The sequence below is a fragment of the Scyliorhinus canicula genome, chromosome 14 (genome assembly GCF_902713615.1).
Source record: "Scyliorhinus canicula chromosome 14, sScyCan1.1, whole genome shotgun sequence".
NCBI classification, from domain to species: Eukaryota; Metazoa; Chordata; class Chondrichthyes; order Carcharhiniformes; family Scyliorhinidae; genus Scyliorhinus; species Scyliorhinus canicula.
This window is the reverse complement of record NC_052159.1, coordinates 56,305,608-56,326,698: the sequence shown is the minus strand read 5'-3', so window position 1 is coordinate 56,326,698 and position 21,091 is coordinate 56,305,608. Positions and strand designations below refer to the sequence as shown.

The 21,091-nt window shown below is 50.2% G+C and overlaps 1 protein-coding gene across 1 annotated transcript in view; it reads right to left on the bottom strand.

Annotated features, from left to right (window-relative positions):
- gjb8 (gap junction protein beta 8) overlaps positions 1-9,135 on the bottom strand; it is an 84,967-nt gene extending 75,832 nt beyond the window's left edge. Inside the window, exon 1 of the mRNA XM_038818842.1 lies at positions 9,043-9,135. The gene's annotated coding sequence lies outside the window, so the exon portion shown is untranslated. The remainder of the gene's footprint in view (positions 1-9,042) is intronic.
- Positions 9,136-21,091: the final 11,956 nt, after the last annotated feature.

Here is a 21,091-nt window from a genome sequence, read left to right as displayed (position 1 = left end):
GAGGAAAGGATTGCAAAGATGATTCTGGATAGGAGCGAAAATAACAGGGTAGTTGTTATGGGGGACTTTAACTTTCCAAATATTGACTGGAAACACTATAGTTTGAGTATTTTAGATGGGTCTGTTTTTGTCCAATGTGTGCAGGAGGGTTTCCTGATGCAGTATGTAGATAGGCCAACAAGAGGCGAGGACGTATTGGATTTGGTACTGGGTAATGAACCAGGACAGGTGTTAGATTTGGAGGTAGGTGAGCACTTTGGTGATAGTGACCACAATTCGAGTACGTTTACTTTAGCGATGGAAAGGGATAGGTATAAACCTCAGGGCAAGAGTTATAACTGGGGGAAAGGCAATTATGATGCGATGAGGCAAGACTTAGGATGCATCGGCTGGAGAGGAAAACTGATGGGATGGACACAATGGAAATGTGGAGCATGTTCAAGGAACAGCTACTGCGTGTCCTTGAAAGTATGTACCTGTTAGGCAGGGAGGAAGTCGTCGAGCGAGGGAACCATGAGTTACTAAAGTAGTTGAAACACTTGTCAAGAGGAAGAAGGAGGCTTATGTGAAGATGAGACATGATGGTTCAGTTGGGTCGCTTGAGAGTTACAAGTTTGCTAGGAAGGCTCTAAAGAGAGAGCTAAGAAGAGCCAAGCGAGGACATGAGAAGTCTTTGGCAGGTAGGATCAAGGATAACCCTAAAGCTTTCTATAGGTATGTCAGAAATAAAAGAATGACGAAGATAAGAGTAGGGCCAGTCAAGGACAGTAGTGGGAAGTTGTGCGTGGAGTCCGAGGAGATAGGAGAGGTGCTAAATGAATATTTTTCGTCTGTATTCACACAGGAAAAAGACAAAGTTGTCGAGGAGAATACTGAGATACAGGCTACTAGACTAGAAGGGCTTGAGGTTCATAAGGAGGAGGTGTTAGCGATTCTGGAAAGTGTGAAAATAGATAAATCCCCTGGGCCGGATGGGATTTATCCTAGGATTCTCTGGGAAGCTAGGGAGGAGATTGCTGAGCCTTTGGCTTTGATCTTTAAGTCATCTTTGACTACAGGATAGTGCCAGAGGACTGGAGGATAGCAAATGTTGTCCCCTTGTTCAAGTAGAGGAGTAGAGATAACCCCGGTAACTATAGACCAGTGAACCTTACTTCTGTTGTGGGAAAAGTCTTAGAAAGGTTTATAAGAGATAGGATGTATAATCATCTGGAAAGGAATAATTTGATTAGAGATAGCCAACATGGTTTTGTGAAGGGCAGGTCATGCCTCACAAACCTCATTGAGTTCTTTGAGAAGGTGACCAAACAGGTGGATTAGGGTAAAGCAGTTGATGTGGTGTATATGGATTTCAGTAAAGCGTTTGATAAGGTTCCCCACAGTAGGCTATTGCAGAAATTACAGAGGCATGGAATTCAGGGTGATTTAGAAGTTTGGATCAGAAATTGGCTAGCTGATAGAAGACAAAGGGTGGTAGTTGATGGGAAATGTTTTGACTGGTGTCCAGTTACTAGTGGTGTACCACAAGGATCTGTTTTGGGGCCGCTGCTGTTTGTCATTTTTATAAATGACCTGGAGGAGGGCGTAGAAGGATGGGTGAGTACATTTGCAGATGACACTAAAGTCGGTGGAGTTGTGGACAGTGCAGAAGGATGTTACACATTACAGAGGGACATAGATAAGCTGCAGAGCTGGGCTGACAGGTGGCAAATGGAGTTTAATGCAGAAAAGTGTGAGGTGATTCATTTTGGTAAGAATAACAGGAAGGCAGAGTACTGGGCTAATGGTAAGATTCTTGGTAGTGTGGAGGAGCAGAGAGATCTCGGTGTCCGTGTCCATAGATCCCTGAAAGTTGCCACCCAGGTTGAGAGGGTTGTTAAGAAGGCGTACGGTGTGCTAGCTTTTATTGGTAGAGGAATTGAGTTTCGGAGCCATGAGGTCATGTTGCAGTTGTACAAAACTCTGGTGCGGCCGCATTTGGAGTATTGCGTGCAGTTCTGGTCACCACATTATAGGAAGGATGTGGAAGAGGAAAGGGTACAGAGGAGATTTACAAGGATGTTGCCTGGTATGGAGGGAAGATCATATGAGGAAAGGCTGAAGGACTTGAGGCTGTTTTCATTAGAGGGAAGAAGGTTAAGCGATGACTTAGTTGAGGCATACAAGATGATCAGAGGATTAGATAGGGTGGACATTGAGAGCCTTTTTCCTCGGATGGTGATGTCCAGCATGAGGGGACATAGCTTTAAATTGAGGGGATATAGATATAGGACAGATGCCAGAGGTAGGTTCTTTACTCAGAGAGTAGTAAGGGTATGGAATTCCCTGCCTGCAACTGTAGTGGACTCGCCAACACTAAACGCATTCAAATGGTCATTGGATAGGCATATGGACGATAAGGGAATAGTGTAGAGGGACTTTAAAGGGGATTCACAGGACGGCGCAACATCGAGGGGCGAAGGATGGGGCGTCTAGGTTGTGTACTTCCCTGCGTTGCCACCTGCTATTCCTCTTTTGCCACCTCCTTCTAGGGTTTCTGTCGCTGTTACCCCACTCTGTCTGGTGCCGGAAACGGTCCTTCTCTGTTGGGGAAGCCTCAGCCGGTACTTCCCTCTGTCTCCAGTTAGTCCTAGCAGACCTGGGGGCAGTTCTGGGGTTTTCCTTTGGCCCTCTATTCCTCAGGCTTTTCCTGAGAGCGGCTATCTGGTAGCAGGACCCGTTGTGGTAGTCCCTCTCACAGGTATCTACCTCCATTGGCGTGCCCTGTAGTTCCTGCTCCCCACTTGCTGCCTTTTCTAGGGACAGTGCGAGCTGTAACGCCTGCCTGCAGTCTAGCTCCATTTCCGCCAACAGGCGCTTCTGTATTGTGAGGTCGTTTATGCCACACACTAACCGGTCCCGAAGCATTTTATTTAGCGTCGGGCCATACTCACATTTTTCCGCCAGCCTTCTCAGGTGGGTCAAGAAATTTGTGACTGACTCCCTGTCTTCCCGCTTCGCTGTGTAGAATCTGTACCTACGCAAAATGAGGGGTGGTTTTGGGTCGTAGTGCTCTTTCACCAATTCCGTTAATTCTTGGAAAGGTTTTGTGTCCGGCGCATCGGGATAAGTTAGACTACGTATAATGGCAAAAGCTGAGGGTCCACACACCGACAGCAGGATAACCCGTTTCCTTTCGTCCGTAGTTATATCATTGGCCCTGAAGAAGTAACACATTCTCTCCACATACTGGGACCAGTCCTTAATAGTCGGGTCGAATGCATCTAACCTCCCAAAAAAATGGCATTTTTGAAATAGCAAGGCTTACCCTCCGAGTGCGGCAGCTGGTCTCCACAAAGTTCTTTGTTTACCTTGTCGCCACTGTAATAATCCACAGGAGGCAGGAGTCCCGTCATCACACCAATATTTATTGCCAATAACTAGATACAAGAGCAGCTCCAAACAGTGCTGCTAGCATTCCAGTCAACTTAAGACTGCTCACAAAGCCTACACAGGTGCTTATATGGGCCCCCTCGATGAGCTATAATTGAGGGAGCTCATACTCCAATTGGCCATAATGTCACAAGCGAGGGGCGGACGTAGGGGTTTGTAGGGGTTAGGGGGACAAGGGGAAAATTTGGGAAGGCGGGTTGAGGTGGTGTGTTGGAATCAGGGGAAGTTGGGGATTTGTGGTTGTTTGTTTTGATTGATGTGTTGTTCTTCTGATTTTTTTTTTGTATAGATATAAAATGCATTGAATGAAAATATTTTTTAAAACATCAACTGAAACTGTAAAACTCAAACCAAAATGTGATCAAAATGGTCTCTAAAGCACTGCTGTGAAGTGCTCACAGCTAACAAGGCCAATTCCTTATTCGCAATAGCCATCAGCTGTGAAGCTAGAGGCTGCTTACAGTCTAAAGGGAGTTAAAGTGACCTTCAGCATATAACCAAGAACAGGGCTTTGTCCTGGAAATGTTTGGTAGGACAGATAGGCAACAGCTATAGTTGTCCAGATTAAGGTTATCCACAATATTTGAAGATGGCCTGAAGGCTTCACAGATGAAAAGCCCCTCACCCCCCCCCTCCCCACCACCTCCCTCGCACTGGGGCGACCCCCGATCTGGAATGCTTGGCCCCCATACCAAGTGAGCAGCAAGGGAGTTACTGCTGCTGTTGTACAAACATATATATATATTATTGTAAATAAAGTTTTCTTTCTGTTCTACAAACTTGTGCTGGATTCTTTGTGGCCCTCACAAAACTGGTGACGAGGATTAAAGTGGATAGCTGTCTACGCCGCTGAAGCCACCTCCCTGGATTTTTGTTGGATACAGATTGGAAGTTGTTTTCTATTACACCATGCCTCTGTATGGACGTTTGGATGTCTTTGATGCTGCACTGGAGAGTTGGAACCAGTGCGCACAATGGATGCTTTACTATTTCTGGGCAAACAACATCACCGAAAATGAGCGCCAGGTGGTCATTTTGCTCACCGCCTGCGGCCCGCATATGTTTGGCGTGAGAAGGTGCCTTACGTACCCAGCTGCGCCGGACACCAAGATGTTTGATGAACTTGTGGGGCAACATTTTAACCCAACCCCATCCAAGATAGTCCAGCGTTACCGGTTTAATGAGAGGACCCCAGGAGAATCCCTTGCAGAATTTCTATCCAGGCTACGCAGGATTGCGGAGTACTGTGACTATGGTGAGACATTGCCAGGAATGTTAAGCAATTGTTTGGTTTGCGGTATTAACAATGCGGCCACCCTGAGAAAGTTGTTAGCTGAGCCAACATTGACTTTACAACTGGCCATTCAAATAGTATTGTCCTGAGAGAGTGCAGAATGGGGATTCCAGGAGCTGCAGGGAATAGAGGTGCATGCCTTGGGACGCAACCCCTTCCATCCAAAAGCGTCTCTCCACACTCCTGCCGTATCTTGGGCGGGGCGGCGTCCGGATCAAAGCGAGTGGCCGCCGGACGGTCCTCCCGAAGAGAGCCTTCTCCAGAACTGATGGATGAGGAGGCATGTCACTGTTGGACTTATGGACGCTGACCCCATCGCGGACACCGGTCTGGGGGCGCCAGAGGCGCTGTCGTTCCGACAGAAACTCAAGCCAGCCCAGGGGCCATACCTTCCATTTGGATGAATCTGCGGGGGCTAGACCCAAGGATGTGGAGATGGAGGACAACTCCTGCAGCTGCATTGTGTGGTAGCTCCCTGTGTGGCCCCCATTAAGGTGACAGTACGGGTCAATGGTGACCCGCTTCAGATGGAGTTGGACACTGGCGCTGCGGTCTCTGTAATCGCCTAGAGGACATTCAACCACATCAAGCAGGGTATACAGACCCTTACATTAACCGATACACAGGCCAGGTTGGCCACCTACATGGGGGAACGATTGAATATCGTTGGAACTACGATGACTCCTGTTGTTTATGGACGCCAGGAGGTGTGCGGCCACAGGCCCAGCCTGTTGGGTCGGGACTGGTTGCGCCATTTGCAGCTGCAGTGGCAGCACATCCTTCAAACAACTTCTGGAGAGTTGTCAGAGCTACTAGGACGGTACCCAGATGTATTCCAGCCCGGTTTGGGGAAGATAAAAGGGGCTGTAGCCCGTATCCAGGTTGAACTAGGAGCCACGCCGCGCTATTTCCGGGCGTGCCCGGTGTCTTACGCCTTGCTCAAGAAGGTAGAAGTGGAGCTCACTCGTTTGGAGTCCTTGGGTCTTATAAGGCCCTCCGTTTCGCTGACTGGGCAGCGCCAATTGTCCCTGTATTGAAGCCAGATGCCACAGTTCGCTTGTGCGGTGACAATAAACTTACAGTGAATACGACTTCCAGGCTCAACCAATATCCAATGCCTCGCATAGAATATCTCTACACGAAGCTTGTAGGCGGACTCTCGTTTATGAAATTAGATATGAGTCACGCCCACCTACAGTTGGAGCTGGACCCTGCCTCCCGGCCATATGTAATAATTAATACACACGGGGGCCTGTATGAATATACACGGTTGCCCTTTGGGATATCCTCTGCCTGCGCTATCTTTCAACGCGTCATTGAGAGCATCCTGAGAGGTTTACAGTGTGTCGCTGTCTACTTCGATGATGTTTTGATTATAGGGACGTCGGAGCAGGAACATTTGGAAAATTTGGAGGCTGTCCTTAGACGCTTCTCAGAGGCTGGAGTCTGTTTACCTCGTACAAAGTGCGTCTTTCAGGCGAAGGAAGTAGTCTACCTGGGTTATCGGGTGGACCGCGAAGATTTCATCTCGTCACAGAGAAGGTGTGCGCAATTCAACAGGCCCCCGCCCGACTGACACTTTCCTCCAAGCTGTCAGAATTGTTTTCATATAGGACCACTCCACATGAGGTGACTGGGGTAGCTCCCGCAGAACCCCTAATGGACCGGAGACTTCGCACCTGCCTTAGCATGGTTTTCCCAGATATTGGTGCAAAAGTATCACCGCACTCAAGAACGGCAGGGACATGGCCTTTCTCAGCATTGGCTGATTTGGCAGTTTGCGCCTGGTGACCCGGTGTTCATTTGAAATTTTGCTGGTAGTGCCCAGTGTGTCCCTGGCGTTATCTTTCGACGAATGGGCCCGATCTTGTACCAGGTGCAAGCCCAGGGTCGTCTCCAGCGCAAGCATGTAGACCACGTTTGGACCAGAAGGCTGCCTCTTCCAAAAGTTCCCTGCCCCCAGAGCTCACGTCTACAACCGCAGAGACAGACAAAGTGAGGGTGTTCCTCCTGGTCTTCCTCTGGTGCCCCACTCAAAGCCTGCGCAGGTCGTTGCAGAACCACGTGGAGATAGAGACGCCGGGATGACGGAGGCAGTGGACTCCGACTCCGAGATGGAGACATAGGATCCCTCAGAAGGGGAGCCCTCGGTCCCACAGGTCGTGGATGTAGAACCTTACGCCGTTCATCATGGAAGCCGTTTCATTGCACGCCGCCCGATCCAGTGCCTCGTGCAAATGGTGTCCGGCCTGTGGCAAAACGAGTCCGACACCCTCCTTCACCAGGGTCTTCGGTGGATTCCTTGGACTTTGGGGGGGAGGGAGGGATGTTATAACCTGCCTGCTTACCACTGGCTGGGGACTAATGGCAATCCCACAATCCTTAAGGAGTATGAGTTTCCCCAATGAGGGGGCGGAGAAATCATTAGCAGAGTCCCTGCATAAATAGAGCTGGCCAGTATGGAACCACCTAGAGAGGAGTGAGCAGCAAGGAACTTACTGCTGCTGCTGCTGCTGCTGCTGCTGCTGCTGCTGCTGCTGCTGCTGCTGCTGCTGCTGCTGCTGCTGCTGCTGCTGCTGCTGCTGCTGCTGCTGCTGCTGCTGCTGCGTGTGGGGATATATATATAAATATATATATAGGTTATTGTAAATAAAGTTTTCCTTCTGTTCCACAAACTCGTGCTGGATTCTTCGTGGCCCTCACAAAAGCCACTCACCTCCTCTGTCCTCCCCCCCCCCCCCCCCAGCAGCTATTGTGCCAGCTTCACATTTTTAAAAAGGAATACTCAACAACACCCAGGTAATTTCTTGCTGGGGAGCCGGTTAAATCCCGGGAGGCAATTACATTTGACTTCAATCTCATTAATGAGATGGAAATTGATGCTAATTGGGGTCAATCATTTATACGTTATTTTGAACGTGATCCGGAACTCGACATCGGGAGCAGGCCGGTTAGATAGCAAACTGATTCGCGCCCAGTGCAATTCCACATTTAGGCCTTTCCCGCTATTTAACCAGCGCACGCAGATCCACACGGGGCACAATATATTATATTTTTAAAGTCAAATGAAAGTAAAACCCAAAATTGTATGATTTATTTATTAAAATTTGAGATTTGTCTTACTTTTTCTTCCCCTCTGGATCAATATTCTCACTTGCCAAGTTGGCTGTAACAAATCTGTCCCCACAGAGGTGCAAGGTTAAAGGCTAGGTCCTATATCATGTGTTGATCTTTAACTAGAGAATTTCTTGATGCAGAACGTATCAGAATTGTACATTTTTTGTTAGCATCACATAAAGTGAACTCTATAAAGTACCTGAACTGCAAAGCACATAAATATGATGCAAACAACTCTGGTCACACTTTTAGAAAAGTAACGTAAAAACCAGCTGTCCAGCCAACTGAGCCAAACCTGCCCCTCAAGCTTTAGATTAACTCAGTTCCATCACTGCAAAGTTTGCAAGGAGACTGAATGGGCGCGATTCTCCGCACTCACGACGGGGCGGAGAATAGCGGGCGGCGCAAATTTTTACGGCGACGCTGGTCCGACGCCCTCCCGCTATTCTCCCCCCCCCCATGCCCACCCCCCGACACGAATCGCTGCTCGCCGTTTTTTTACGGCGAGCAGCGATTCTCCCCTGGCAGATGGGCCGATTTCCAAGGCCTTTACGGCTGTTTTCACGATTTTTAATACACCTGCTATACCAGTTCGTGAAAACGGCCGCAAAGTGCCGTTCTGCACAACCATGCCACCGATTGGCACGGCCGCACCACGGCTGTGCCAAGGGTGGCATGGGCCCACGATCGGTGGGCACCGATTGCGGGCAGCGGGTCCGATTCCCGCGCACTCTTTCTCCCTCCGCCGCCCCGCAGGGTAAGTCCGCGGGGCGGCTGAGGGGCATTACGGACCGCGCATGCGCGGGTCTAACACATATGTGCGGATGACGTCATCCGCGCATGCGCGGGTTGGAGTCGTCCAATCCGCGCATGCGCGGCTGACGGCATCATATGCGTCAGCCGTCGCTAACTTTGGCGTGCGAGCTTAGCGAAATTCGTTAAGCCCGCGATGCCGGAGTTCACGGGGCCGCGATGCTAGCCCCGACCGGGGAGCAGAATCGGGTCCCGGGAGGGGGCGCGGAGGCTGCCGTGAAACACGGCCGGTTTCGTTGCAGCCTTCACGACTCTCCGCCTTTGCGGAGAATCGCGCCCAATATGTTTGAGAATGGATAGTCAGTCTGGAGAATGATCTCAGCGTTAAGAAATCTCCTCAAAGTTAATTTTAAAGTCATATCGTCAGATAAATTCACATAACTCACCAGCCAAATCTGTTTCAATCTATCCCCAGCAAGCGTGTGAATATGTGTTGAATATGAAACTGCTATGCTATTCTACATTGTGTTATTCCAGTCAATATGCTGTGTATTAGGAGGAAGGAAGTTGAAAACACTTTGATTTGCAATTTTGTCCACAGAAATGACACAGATATAGAATGATGCATATTTTATTTCCTGTTCATCATTTTATGTCCAATCAGACTATCTGAAGAAGCACACCATCAAATCCTAAGACTATCATGTGATTAAAAATACAATGTGCAACAATATTTCACATAGTTTTACCCAGGAATCAAAGGGCGATTTTCTGAATTGCTTAATGTATTCATCTGGCATTCCAATGCTATTCTAAAGGAGGAATTAAGCCTTTTTTTTTCAAGTGGATCAAAGTGGCAAGTAGAAATGAACTATTGCAACTATTTGTACGGTGGCATCACATGGAGTAAGTTCAATGCGCGGAATCTGACCACAAAATGGCAATGTCAGTTCCGTTGTGGAAAACAAAAACAAAGAACAAATAAAACTTAAAACATCAAACCAGAATATGATTAAAAGGGTCAATAAAGCACCACACCAAAGCCCACCGGGTGTGGAAGACCTCAATGATACCTGTGGACACCACATGCTTCCTCTCCAGGCTCGGCCAGCTGCGAATGGAGCCACAGTAGAGGGGCAAACAGTCTGGTCGGACAATCTCTCAGTCGCCCACTGCCTGAACTGTTTATAGCAAGTTTGGCCAGGCCCAGCAATAGCTTCATGAGGAAGTCCTCCCTCCATGCCCCTGTCTGCACCGGGTATGCTTGGGACTTCAACTAGTTTTATTGAAGTAAATTAAATGAAATAATTGAGGGGCAAATTAAAAGGGGCAGCCTCTTAAAGGGATACTGCCCTAAAAAAAACACAAGTGTGATTAAAAGGGTCAATAAATCACCCCAGTGCCTGCAATACCCATGGGCAAGGAAGACCTTGATGGTGTCTGTGGACAACACATGCTCCCCCTGCATGGACACCAGGCCACGATTGTAGCCGGGGTACAGAGGCAGACAGTCGGGTCAGACAAGCCCCTCAGTGCCTGCTGCCTGGACCTGTTTATGGGAAGTTTGGCCAGGCCCAGAAGTAGGTTCCCAGGAGACCCTTCTCCTTCCCTACCCCTCTCCGCACTGGGTGTGCTTGGGTCTCCAGTGAATTTGGCAGTGAATTTTAGCTCTCCATATTTAATTCAAACAATTGACTTGTCAATGAAGGGTGAAAATGCATATCACGAAAATGAATGACTCTTGTGACAGACAAGACACAACTGATTAGAGTGATGCCTGTAATTAGCATGACAAGCACACATCTAGGCGACACCCTCATTCTCCCATTTCACAGTCCTCCCCACCCCGCCAGGGCGCCCAATTGTTTGGTATCTTGACAATTCTTCTTCTCTTTGGCTGGAATTGGCATAATCATCCCCTTTTTTCAGTATGAATGGGGACGGTGCATTACCCTGGATATGTTTGGAGAGGTGCAGATTCAGCTGGGCTGTTCGGGTGTACTGGAGGTCCCGAGGGTACTGATTCCTGTGTATCAGGGGGTGCTGGGCTAGGTCAGGTCCGGTGCTGTGGCTGGTATCCTGTTGCCCATGTTGAGCTATTTTATTTCTTTGTTTACTGCAATGTATTTAGTTTGCAATTCTGTTGTGTTGTTTGCAAAAATAGAAAATCTTGATAAACATACTTCAAAAGAAAAACAGGGCGATCATTTATTACCCATCCTTAATTGCTCTTGAGAAGGTAGATGTGAACTGCTGTAGTCTGTGCACTAAGCCATTTCAAAGGACAATTAAACAGCAACCACATTGCTGTGGGTTCCATACATACAACATATGCAGATCGGCTTCCTACAATGGATTGTGACAATATGCAAAATGTGTACATTTGTAATTTTCAAACCTCCATACAATGTGGCATATTGGCCCTTTTGAAAATCTCACATCTGGATTGTATTTCATCTAGGAAAAGGATGCTTCATGAAAAGACTAAGTCTGCCCAAGCTGTATCGGTTTTACAGTGTAGTCTTTATGTACAGCTCAATACTTGGCTTCAAATCCAACTTGGCACAAAATTCTTTGATTCTTCAAGTTTGATATTTGTGACTGTGTGTGGAGGAAGAAACTAGAGCTAATCCTCAATTTTCTGTAAAATGAGACACTTTTTCTCTGAATGAATCTTTTGCAACTTAAAACATTCAATCAAAAAAGATTTCAATTTATTTGATGACTGTAATTGAAAGATATGTGTGAGAAACTTTTAATGTGATAGAACAACACAGGCACACTGTGGTTCTATGGCTAAAGAGTGAAGTCGAAACTTGAAAAATCAATATACTGTTTCACATTTTTAAATTGGCCTTGGTGATTATTATAACCTGTACGGGTCTCCCTGGGTAGGGATGATCCACTACCCTGTGGAGCTTGCAGAATACAAACTCCCCCAATAAAGGGGGGGGGGGGGGGTGCAGTCATATGTACCCTATGTACCACCATGCATTATATCAGGCTCATCCTCGCACACGAGGAGGTTGCGTTTATCCTGCATAGCGCCTCACTCCTCCACACTCCTCCGTTTAACTCACCACCCAGCTCCCCCTCCCACTTCTCCTTAATCTTCACCACCTGCTAACCACCCTGTTCCCCCAGCCACCCATATATGTCTCCGATCCTGCCCTCCCTTCCACATTCGGGAGCAGCAGTTGCTTCAGAAGGACATACTCTGGCAGCTTGGGGAGCTCTTTCCAGACCTTCTGTGCAAAGTCCCTTAGTTGTAAATATCTAAACTTGCTTCCTCTTGGGGGCTCGACCCTCTTCTTCAGTTCCTCCATACTCGCAAGCCTCTCTTCCAGGTACGAATCCCTCGCCCTCACCAACCCCACTTCTCTTTATTTCCTATACATACCGTCTGTGCCCCCGGCTCAAATCCCTGGTTTTCATACAATGGAGTTAACAATGACATCCCCTCAATCCTAAAGTGCCTCCTTAGCTGGTTCCACACCTTCACCGTGGACTGTACAACTGGGCTCTCTGTGGATCTCCTTGGCACCAGTGGCAATGCCCCCGTCACCATATTGCCGTCCAATAGTAATGTTACAAGTTTGGCAACGCAACTCCCTCTTCTGTTTCTGCCTCTGTAACAGGGCCCTCTTTAATCGGGCACCTTTCCCACCCACATGAACTCTGAAATAATTGTATCTACCGTCCACAAAAAGGCCTTTGGTACAAAAATCGGAAGCATCTGGAATATGAATAGGAACCTTGGCAGGACGTTCATCTTCACCAGTTGAACCCTCCCTGCCAGTGTCAGATGCAGCATATCCCCTAACCTCCTCCACCAACTTTGTTAAATTCCATTTATGCAATGTCTCCCACTCTCCCGTTACCTGAATCCCCAGGGATCTGAACCTGTCTCTGGCTACCTGGAATGGCAGCTCTCCTAGGCTGGCTGTCCAACCCAATTAGTTTACTGGGAACACTTCACTTTCCCTACGTTCAGCTTGTCTTCTGAGAACGCGCAAACTTCTCTAACAGGCCCATAATCTTCCCAATGCTCTCCAGGGGGTCCGACACGTACAGTAACAGGTCGTCCACACGTAGCGACACCCAATGTTCCCTGCTTCTCCAGCGACAGTGGGCACCCCTGCCTCGTTCCTCTGTGTAACCCAAAACTTTGTGAGCTCATATTGTTGGTCTGTACGCTCACCACCGGTGCAACATTTTACAATGCACCCACGCCACAAACTTCGGTCCAAACCCGAGCCATCCCAGGACCTCAAACAGGTACCGCTGGTCCACCCGGTCAAATGCCTTTTCCTCATCCATGGACACTCCAGTACCTGTCCTCTCGACTGGGCGGGGTCATAATCACATTGAAAAATCACTTTATAAGGGTCAGCACGGTAGCGCAGTGGATTAGCCCTGTTGCCTCACGGCATCGTAGTCCCAGGTTCGATCCTGGCTCAGGGTCACTGGGCGGAGTTCTCCCCCCGCCCCCACGCCGGGTGGGAGAATTGCCGGGGTGCCGAGTGAGTCCCGCCACGCCGCTCCAACACCCGCATGCGATTCTCCCACCCCCCCTCCCAAACCGGCGCGGAGAGATTCACGGCTGGCCGCTGGGAGAATCACTGCTCACCTGGGTGGGCCAAGTGGCCTACCCAACACGATAGGTTCCCGCTGGTGACGTCCACACTGGTCGCTGCCGGCGGTAACAGTGCGGGAACGTGGGGGGGGCGGCCTGTGGGGGGGTTCTTGCACGGGGGGCCTCAAAAGGGGTCTGGCCCACGATCGGTGCCCACCGATCGGCGGGCCGGCCTCTCTGAAGGAGGACCTCCTTTCCTCCGCCTCCCCGCAAGATCCATCCGACATCTTCTTGCGGGGCGGCCGCGGGGAGGACGGCAACCGCGCATGCGCGTGTTGGCGCCGGCCAACCTGCGCATGCGCAGATGACGTCATTTACGCGGCGCTGCTTTTACGCGCCGCCAAGGCCCGGCGTGCGTAAATGATGTGGCGCCACTCCTAGACCCCCGGGGGCGGGAAAATAGGGGGCTGGGAGCGGCCTCCGACGCCGGAGTGAAACACTCCGGTTTTCACTCCGGCGTCAAGACTTAGGGCGCGATTCTCCGCAAATGCGGAGAGTTGTAAAGGCTGCCGTGAAACCGGCCGTGTTTCACGGCAGCCTCCGCGCCCCCTCCCGGGACCCGATTCACCCCCCCGGTCGGGCTAGCATCGCGGCCCTGGGAAGAACGGCAGCGCGGGCTTAGCGAACGTTCGCTAAGCCCGGCCGCCAAGACTCACGGTGGCTGACGCGCACGATGACGTCAGCCGTGCATGCGCGGGTTGGACGGCACCAACCCGCGCATGCGCGGATGACGCATCGCGCATATGCGTCAAACCCGCGCATGCGCGGTCCGTCATGCCCCTCAGCCGCCCCGCGGACTGATCCCGCGGGGCGGCGGAGGGACAAAGAGTGCGCGGGAATCGGACCCGCTGCCCGCGATCGGTGCCCACCGATCACGGGCCCATGCCACCCTTGGCACGGCCGTGGTGTGGCCGTGCCAATCGGTGGCATGGTTGTGCAGAATGGCACTTTGCAGCCGTTTTCACGAACTGTGATAGCAGGTGTGTTTAAATTCGTGAAAACGGCCGTAAAGGCCTGGGAAATCGGCCCATAGGATAGGGAAGAATCGCTGCTCGCCGTAAAAAAACGGCGAGCAGCGATTCGTGTCTTGGGGCGGCCGTGGGGGGGGGGGGGGGGAGAATAGCGGGAGGTCGGGAAAAATGTCGGGAAGGCCCTCCCGCTATTCTCCGACCCGTCGTGGGGGGCGGAGAATCGCGCCCTTAGTCTCCCGATGGGAGAATTGCGCCCACTGTCTGTGTGTAGTTTGCACATTCTCCCCATGTTTGCGTGGGTTTCACCACCACAACCCAAAGATGTGCAGGCTTGGTGGATTGGCCACGCTAAATTGCCCCTTAATTGGAAAAAAACACCATCTCTCCTGTCTCTGTCCGTACCCTCAAAATTTCCCTGGACGCAGCCTGCCTCCATGACTGGTTTGCCAACATTTGACTTGACTTCTCCCCATACTCACACTGCACCCCACTTGCCCTGCGCAGCTGCCCCACCGCCCTCCCTTGTCGTCAACTGATCAAATTGCCCTGTAGCTTTTTCCTTCTTGTCCATCCATCCGTGGTGGGTGCCCTCGAATATGTCCTGTTCACCTCAACTATCTCGCCCAGTAAATGCTCATATCCCTCCCTCCTTTTCCTAAACTCATGTGCCTGAAATGAGATAATCTCCCCCTGGACCACTGCCTTCAGTGCCTCCCAGAATGTGGTCGCCGACAGCTCCCCGTTCTCGTTCAATTCCACATAATCCTTAATCACTGACCGCACCTTATCACAAAACCCTCTGCCTGCTAGCAACCCCGAATCAAGCCTCCATCCTGGCCTCTGCTCCCATCCCGATCTAAGCCAAACCTCCAGCCAGTGGGACGCATGGTCCGAAATTACTATCCCCGTGTATTAGAACAGTACAGCACAGAACAGGCCCTTCGGCCCTCGATGTTGTGCCGAACAATGATCACCCTACTTAAACCCACGTAACCCGTATACCCATAACCCAACAATCCCCCCATTAACCTTACACTACGGGCAATTTAGCATGGCCAATCCACCTAACCCGCACATCTTTGGACTGTGGGAGGAAACCGGAGCACCCGGAGGAAACCCACGCACACACGGGGAGGACGTGCAGACTCCACACAGACAGTGACCCAGCCGAGAATCGAACCTGGGACCCTGGAGCTGTGAAGCATTGATGCTAACCACCATGCTACCGTGAGGCCCCAATTCTGCCTCCTCAGTAGGGTGGGGGTGGACAGAAAACAACAGGGTTAGACAGTCCAATGCAAGCTGCCCAGGGACTAGGTAGCTGGTGGCTTCAGTGGCCAGGGCACTCGCCATGGCGGCCGAAATGTGGTGCAGGGTGGGAGTTCAACTGCCCTCTAGATGGGAGATAGTGGTGGGGTTGCGGGTGTGTGGGACGGGTGTTAGTGCCGGGGCATAGTGTTGCTTAATCTCCTGATCGGTTGTGCAGTTTGTTCCTGCACTGCTGGCCGGTCCGGATGGTGTTGCCCACGGCGCGCACCGCCTCTGCCACCTGCGCCCAGGCATGGCGAATGGTGTTGGCTGGTAGCCTCCTTCCGAGGCCAGTTGCATAGGGTCACGTGCGTCTCCTGCACGGCGTCCAGGAAGGTCTCCAGCTGAGCGTCTGTAAATCGTGGAGTTGCTCTCCTCGCTTGTTGGCTGAGGTGTGTGTGTGGAGTGAAGTGTGTATATGCGGCTACAGCTTGTCAGCCTCCTGAGTGCCAATCGCAAATCCGGTGAATGCCGCACCGTTCCCCTTGGAATCAATTATGTTCCATCTGACACCGGTGCTAGCCCTGTAACAGTCGCTGAATCGGTCCAGGTGTGGCGCCAGTTTTGCTGTCATGGAACTCCACGAGTCCTGCACCGCTGTCAAAACATTCAGGGCCCCTGCTCACTCAGGATGGAGCATCCCGCCCCACATTTCTCAAACATGGTGTAGATGAGTAAAGGTCACTGGGTGAGTCACAGAACAGAAGGAAGCATGATAATGTGACAGTGAAAGAGGAACTTGCTGATTTTTAGGAGGTTCAGGAAAAATCTGTTCCTGACTATAAAGCAGAGTTAGAGGGTCGAAGAGAAGTTGCCACATGAGTAATACTTCACATGATGTGCAGCACATGGCTTTAAAAAAATTATTTCATGGTCTGTGGGCATTGCTGCCAAGGCCACCCATGCGTTGCCCATTCATAATTGCCCATGAATTAAATAGTTTGCTTTGTTATTTCACAGGGCAGTTAAGTGTTAGCCACATTTCTGTGGGCCTGGAGTCACATGTGTCTGTTCTAGAGACTAAGTCCCCACGCCGGAGTGAGAGCTCCCAGCTCTAGCTGCCGATACGGATACAGCCTGGAGAATTGCTGGGTCCATGGCTGCACATGTGACTCATGGCAGATGCCACTCACAGACCCAGCCCGCAAAAGTAGTTACCCCCTTCGGCCAGCTCTGCGTCTCGGACTGCCCCACCACAGTGCCCCCAGCCCCGAATAATGCCCCATCGCCCGCAGATCCCCCCCCCCCCCCCCCCCCCCCCCGATTGTGGCGGCACTGGACTGAGTCCACAGCCGCCACGCTGAGTTCCCGACAGGTAAGACCATGAGAGACCTACGCCATTGTGAACTCGGCCGGTCAAGGACGGAGAATCACGGGGTGGGCCTCAGCCAACGTTCGAAGGCCATGGATACGCCGCTATTCAGTGGGGCAATGCCCCCGGTTTTGTTGTCATCGCCGAATACAATTTCGGCGTCGGGGATCGGAGAATCCAGCCCTAGCTTTCAATTCCAAATTTATTTATTGAACTTAAATTCCACCAGCTGTCAATGTGGCTTATGAACCCATGTCCCCGAAGAATTAGCCTGGGCTGATGGATTGCAAGGTCAGGGACATTATCATGTGCCACCGTCTCCCCAGTATGACCCCATCAAAGTCACTCACCATCCTGACTTGGAAATATATCACTGTTCTTTCACCTCCTTTGGACCCAAATCCTGGAACTCCCTCCTTAACAGCATTGTGGGTGTACCTACACCACATGAACTGCAGCGGTTCAAGAACGCAGCTCACCACCACCTTGTCAAGGGCAATTAGGGATGGGCAATAAATGGCGGCCCAACTAGAAAAGCTCACATCCATTGACAGAGTAACAAAATCAAACAGCGATGTTTATCAATACGGTGCATTCTGAAGCATTCTGACAGCTGCAGGAACATGTGCGTATATTCCTTAACAGGAAATCTTCCAGGTCACTAATTACCAGCCAAACAAAAACATTTATTAATGGCCTGCTGACCTTCGGAGACCAAATGAAGAGATCAGTGATTACGAGATTCAGATTTCAGAGCACTGTCAGTTGCTTAAGGATATCAGGTTTACTCTCTCAGTGATTTATGGATATTAGTGATTCCACCAGTATTCTGACCTGGCTTTCAGTGGGATCGCTATAAGACTGGCATCTAGCCCGACAAAGTGGAAAACTGCTCCAATCCTGTCAATTACTGCCCCTCAGTTGACCCTCAATCATCAGCAAAGTGATAGAACGTGTTATCGATAGTGCTATCAAAAGCACTTACTCATTAATAGCATGCTTGCAGATGCTCAATTCTGTTTCTGCCAGGATCGCTCAGCTCCTGACCTCAGTACAGCTATGGTCCAATCATCGACAAAGGAACTGAATTCCAGAGGTGAGGTGAGAATGACGGTCCTCAACAACAAGGTAGCATTTGATAAGGTTTAGAGTCAACGAGGACCAGTCAGATTGAATGTAATGGGAATCAGAGGGAAAACATTTCACTCGTTGAAGTCATACCGAGTACAAATAAAGATTGTTGTAATTGTTGTGGGCCAAACATCTCAGCCCCAGGATATCGCTGCAGAAGTTCCTTAGGACAATGTTTTTCAAACTTTTTTCCTGGGACCCACTTTTACCAACCAGCCGACCTTCGCGACCAACATGGGCCGACCGTCGTGACCCATGGGCCTACCTTCGTGACCCATATGGGCCGACCTTTAATATAACAGGTGAGCCTGCTTGGTCCTCGCGATCTCACTTGCTTAGTCATTCAATGTTTCATTTCTGCTGAGGACTTCAGCTGTTGATTAAAGTTCTTATTGCATCTTTTGAAGTAAAGAGGTTTGTCCACAAATGCACCAGATTTAGTCTTCAAATGCCTTTGAAGTTTTTAAAACTTTCATTTGCCAGTATTTCCTTGCATATAACACACATGGACTTTGCATCCTGATATGCATTGGCACAATTAACAAATCCATACCTCAAGAAATCATCTTTATACTGCTTCGCTCCCAATTTCAGTTTCTTCATAGTAAACTGTTTACCAGAAGCCCTGGAGCTCTGTATGCAGCTCACACTAGCTGTATACAGCTCACACTAGCACTGCTTTGTCCTGCCATAGACTCTTCTAAGCAGCTCTCTCTAGTAAATTCAGTTGTGAGATCCTGGCCTGATTGTGTCTCTCGCCCTCTCTTCCTTATAACAAAATGATCCATCATCAGTCCTCCACAGTCCTGTTGCTTGCTTGCATGTAGCTAGAAAGTGGAGGAATCTGTCCTGCGTGATTTTGTGTCAAAAGCACAGGCTTAGAGGGTGTGTGGTGTCAGTGTATGTGCCCGGCACATGATCTGCTCTCTGTGACCATTTCTGGTGGGAATGCATTGTTTGCATTTAAAACCCAGTTGCGGCCAGCATTATCAGTAGCCGATTGCAGTCAGCATTCTTAAAAGCCGGTCATGGCCATTGGGCGCTTCTCCTCCGTTCATGAATGCCATGACATGATCGCTTCGCGACCCTCCTGACACCCACCTGTGACACACCCATGGGTTGCCACCCGCAGTTTGAAAATCCCTGCCTTAGCACATATGGTCCTAAACCCAAACATCTTCAGTTGCTTCATCAATAGCCTTCACTCCACAATAATCTCAAAAATGGGGATGTTCACTGATGATTGCAGGTTCATTCGCAACTCCTCAAATGAAGCTGCCTGTGCTTACATCCAGCAAGACCCGGTCAACATTTAAACTTGGACTGATAATTGACAAGTAACATTTGAGTCACACAGGTGGCAGGAGACAACCATTTCCTTTTTTAAAAAAGTATTTTTATTAAGGTTTTGCAGAATTTTTCATAACAAAACAGTAGTAATCATAATAACAAAACAAACTAGAGTGAACATTAACATAGTGCAAAAAGAGAATATACAATAACAATTAAATAGACATTACCCCACGCGACCCAGTCTTCCAACACCATCCCAATGAAGCACTCAACCCCCCCCCCACACCTACGGATTGCTGCTGCTGCCGACATTTTAATTTTCCCCATGAAAGTCGACGAACACCTCCGAGAGAACCCTAGCGTAGACCCTCTTAAGGCAAACTGTATTTTCTCGAGGCTGAGAAACCCAGCCATGTCGGTAACCCAAGTCTCTACACTCGGGGACTTCGAGTCCCTCCACATTAATAAAATCCGTCTCCGGGCTACTAGGGAGGCAAAGGCCAGGACGTCGGCCTCTTTTGCCCCCTGAACTCCCGGGTCTTCTGACACTCCAAAGATCACTATCTCTGGATTCGGCACCGCCCGTGTGTTAAGCACCTTGGACATTGCCTTCGCAAACCCCAGCCAGTACTCTCGAAGCTCCGGGCATGCCCAAAACATGTGGACATGGTTTGCAGGGCTGCCCTTGCACTTCATACAACTGTCTTCTACCCCAAAAAACTTGGTAATTCTCGCTGCCGTCATGTTTGCCCGGTGGACCACCTTAAATTGAATTAGGCTGAGCCTGGCACATGATGAGGAGGAATTAACCCTGCCCAGGACCTCTGCCCACAGACCCACTTCCAACTTCTTACCTAGCTGCTCCTCCCACTTGCCCTTGAGCTCCTCCACCGGGGTTTCCTCAGCCTCCTGTAGTTCCTGGTAGATATCTGACACCCTCTCCTCCCCCACCCAGGTGCCAGAGACCACCTTGTCCTGTATCCTCAGTGGTGGCAGCGTCGGAAAGGCCACTACCTGTTTTTTCAGGAAGGCACATACTTGCAGATGTTTAAAGGCGATTCCTGGCGGCAGATTAAATTTGTCCTCTATCGCCTTCAAACTGGGAAAGCTTCCGTCTATGAACAGATCTCCCATCCTTCTGATGCCGGCCCTCTGCCAACTCTGGAACCCACCATCCATCCTACCCAGGACAAACCTGTGATTGTTGCATATCGGGGTCCAAACCGACGCTCCCTCCATCCTCTTGTACCTCCTCCACTGTCCCCAGATCCGCAGTGTCGCCACCACCACCGGACTTGTGGAGTAACGGGTCGGCGAGAATGGCAAAGGAGCTGTTATCAAAGCTCCCAGACTAGTACCTTTACATGACGCCGCCTCCAGCTGCTCCAACGCCACCACCCCCCCATCGCCCACTTCCTAATCATAGCTATATTGGCCGCCCAGTAGTAGTTGCGAAAGTTCAGCCGCGCCAACCCACGCACACCCCCCCACGACTGCGCTCCAACAGCGATCTCCTTACTCGCGGGGTCTTATTCGCCCACACAAAGACCGTAATGATCCTACTCACCCGCTTAAAAAAGGCCTTGGGGATGAAGATGGGGAGGCACTGAAAGACAGTGGGGAGGACAGCCATTTTCACGGTCTGCACCTCCCTGCCAGTGACAGCGGGTGCATTTCCCACCTTTTAAAGTCCCCTTCCATTTGCTCCACCAACCGGGTCAGGTTGAGCCTGTGCAGGGCATCCCATTTCCTGGCCACCTGTATACCAAGGTAACAAAAACGTTTCTCTACCATCCTGAGCGGCAGCTCTTTCAGTCTCTCCTCCTGCCCCTTGGCCTGGATCA